Raw genomic sequence first — 3,745 nt, 5'->3', positions numbered from 1 at the left:
TTATTATTATTATTATTATTATTATTATTATTATTATTATTAATTGGGTTCACATGGCAATTCATGTAAGCTCTCAGTTGTCATGATGTGGCATTTTTTCATTGAAATGTATAGTATAATATATGAAAAGCATTATATATATGTATGAGTGAAGTGAGTATTAAAATTGTCATTTGTGTCAATATAAGCACTTATGGAAAAAATAACTTAACAAACATCCAACTCCAATAAGTGCTTAAAAGCAAAATAAGTGTTTAACAAGTGGGTCACCAAAAAGCCTTAAGTGGCTATTTTAACAACCACTTAATCATCAAACATGGTCTTGCTTGATTTAAAACCATTGGGAAGACAGTGACACCAAAAACAAGAAAAAGAAAGAAGAGAGAGAGAGAGAGACCTGTATAATGAAATGGGAGAAATATTGCAGGGCAAATGTAGTTGAGCGCTGGATCTCTGACCAAGATATAGTTGCAAAGAGATGCCAAGGGAGAAGCAAGAGAGGCTTTCAACGGGAAAGTCTTCCATAATAACAGCAGCGTCATCTCAAGAAATTCCTTTAACAATTTGGGAATCCTATAACAGAGTACAAGGAGTATTGCAGAGACCAACAGCCATAGTAAGAAGAAAAGTGAAATTTGTATTGGCCCCGCCCTAGTTGGATGGGTCCACCAAATCAATATGATTGAACATGTGCCTATTTATATATTGCCCTCTGTCGTTAATTTAGTACCCATTTTATTTTACAAAAGAGTAAAATGGGTATTTGAAAAAAAAAAATTGCATCCGTTTAACATTTTTTTTCTAAGTTAATAACAAAAGGAGGTTTTTGTTGAATTTTTAAAAAAATTAGTGGAGGTTTTTGTTAAAATAAAATTATATAAGAGATTTTTATGATTGTCAAAAACTTGACAGAAGGTTTTTATATTTTACGAACCTTTATTTTATTCAATCGATTGGCCGGCTGACATCCAAAATAATTTGGTTTTGCATGCTATCTGCAGCAGGAATCAAACCCATGCTTCTTCCACCTTACCAAAAAATGGATCATCGTTACTTGATGCAACTTACTACAGAATTTTTTTCCCTAAATCAATCCAATATTTTACCCATTCTGCATTTTTTTTAATCTTTTCTTGTTGCCTTCTAAGCAACAATTTTCACTTTCAATCATTATAATTCGGACAACAACAATAGAAAAGTAATCACTAAAATTAAATACAAAATGGTTTGACCAATCCACCTCTGGACAAACAAGGTTTGAAATTTTGGTCCAGAAAGGCCCGGCCTTGCACTTGCACTTCATGAGCACCCCAATTGTCATCAGCTTTTCTTCACTCACACAATGAGAACCCGCATTGAACCTGAGCATAAAATGCAAAGCTTCTTACTGAACATTCCTAAATGAGGAAATCGTCTCAGAATCTTTGATGTATGTAGTTATGTACTGATTTTCCTTGCAGAGAGATGAAATGATGCATCACCTCAGAATCATGGAGTGTTTGGAGCAATTAGCAAATCCCATTATTGATTAACTGGCCACTCAACTGTGGGCTTCTCCCTAATGAAAAAGAAAACAAATAATGGGGGTGTTTTTGTCCTTTTGAACAATGGTTTGGGGTGTAATCTCTTCATCTAAGAAACCCGACCTTTTATCTATTTTTTACTGCATCAATGGCCAACTTGAAACCATGAAAATGGTTTTCGATCTCTAGCCATCCTTGTATTTTTTTAATTAAGGATCTTTACCCTGGTAATTAATCTCCATATAGTTTGAGTGCTTTAATGCATTTTGTTTACTTCAAATAAATTCCAAACAACACTTTTATTTTCGTAGTTAATGGTCACGTATCTCGTCATGCAAACGGTTAAAAGTCCAAATTATTAATTCTTATCATTGCCATCTGGCAAACATCCCGTGAGCAATTTATAAAGGAATCAGCACACAACATCTATCTCATTCTGATCATCCCAATCCCAACTCTGCTTTCCTTTGCAAACGGTTAATGGCTGCTTCATCTCTTCTTCGTCTCTTCTCTTCTTCTGTTCTTCTCCTCCTCATCTCTCCCTCTCACTCCCTTCGCTCTTCCAAACCTCGTTCACTAGTCCTTCCAGTCAGAAAAGATGCCTGGACCTCACACTACCTCACCTACATTCACCAGAGAACTCCATCTGTTCCCGTAAAACTTGTCGTCGATCTCGGTGGCTCGTCCTTATGGGTCGACTGTGAGTCCAACTACGTTTCGTCCTCCTACTTCCCAGCTCGTTGCGGTTCAACCCAATGCTTGCTTGCTAATACTACCCGCTGCTACAGTTGCACCCGCGTCCCTGGTCCTGGTTGCAACGAAAACAGTTGCAATCACATACTGTACAACCCAATTTCTGGAGTGTTAACAGCTGGAGAGGTAGCCAGAGATGTCGTCACCCTCCAATCCACAGATGGCTTCACCCCTGGACCCTCCACAGCTTTCCGCAGCTTTGCTTTCATATGCGCTCCAAGAGACATCTACGTCTTGAAAAACCTTGCTGGCGGTGCAAAAGGAATCGCAGGCCTTGGCTGGGCTCCTCTAGCTCTGCCATCCCAGTTGGGGTTCCACAGAAAATTTGCTCTTTGTCTATCGCCGTCGACGGAAGAGAATGGCGTCGTCATCTTCGGTGATGGGCCGTATGTGTCTGGGACGAAGCTCGTTTACACTCCTCTGATCACCAATTCTGTGAACAGAATGGGACCCTTTTTCAATGTCTGGGAACCATCCTCCGATTACTACATTGGAGTGACATCAATCCGAATCAATGGAAAGCCTGTGGCTCTGAACACATCGTTGCTTTCCATCGACAAAAAGGGTTTGGGGGGAACAAGGATCAGCACCGTTGTTCCCTACACCACTCTGGAGACCTCCATATATGAAGCTGTAACCGACGCTTTTCTCACTGAAGCTACTTCCACCGGATTCATCAGGGAGGCACCCGTTTCGCCTTTCGAGGTGTGCATCAGAGCAAATGTTCCAGGGATTGGACCTGATGACCATGTTCCTAAGCTTGATCTTGTCCTGCAGAGTGAGAGTGTGTACTGGAGGTTCAAACAACGGAACTCAATGGTGACGGTTGGAGAGAGTGTGTTGTGTTTGGGAATGTTGGATGGAGGTTTGAAGCCTGAAACTTCCATTGTTATCGGCGGGCACCAGTTGGAGGACAACCTTCTGCAATTCGACCTCAGGGGCTCCAAGCTTGGGTTTAGCTCATTGCTCTCCTCTGCTGCTACGTGTTCTAGCTTGAACTTCACACGTAGTGCTGCTTGGCATTAACTTTAAGTCCTCATATTCTGTGACATGTTTCATTTATGTTTTCTGGTGTGTGTCATTGCTTGGTCATGTGAATTTCCACAGGACAAAACCCACATTTTTAAATGCTGTATGTGATTAGCTAGTTCTTCTAGTCAGCTTGTGTTATTTGCCAAGCTACATTCAATGTTGTATGAGTCAATAGTAGATATGGAACACCAAGATCTCTGGTAATTTATAGTTCTATATATGACCTATATAATTATATGACCTATAGTTATTAAAGCACCCCCCCCCCTCACCTTTCTGAAAAGACACCAAGTCACTAACCTCCCATGGCAACACAAAAACCACCACCCTTCACTTATTACTCCTGTCTGTTTGTTGCCGTCAACATCTCATTACATATGACACTAAAATTCTTCTAAAATCCCAGTTGACTTTAAATCAAATGGATGAAAATGCCC

The 3,745-nt window shown here is 40.0% G+C and overlaps 1 pseudogene across 1 annotated transcript; it reads left to right on the top strand.

Annotated features, from left to right (window-relative positions):
* The first annotated feature begins 1,961 nt into the window (after positions 1-1,961).
* On the top strand, positions 1,962-3,508 carry LOC148852050 (putative aspartic proteinase GIP2 pseudogene; annotated as a pseudogene). Its single transcript, XR_016099694.1, has one exon. The product of XR_016099694.1 is annotated as a putative aspartic proteinase GIP2 pseudogene (transcript).
* Positions 3,509-3,745: the final 237 nt, after the last annotated feature.

The sequence above is a fragment of the Nelumbo lutea genome, chromosome 5 (assembly GCF_056320005.1).
Source record: "Nelumbo lutea isolate HS-2025 chromosome 5, American lotus-T2T, whole genome shotgun sequence".
Taxonomy (NCBI): Eukaryota; Viridiplantae; Streptophyta; class Magnoliopsida; order Proteales; family Nelumbonaceae; genus Nelumbo; species Nelumbo lutea.
Note: the sequence above shows the minus strand (reverse complement) of the source record. Positions and strands in the feature narration are given on the sequence as shown.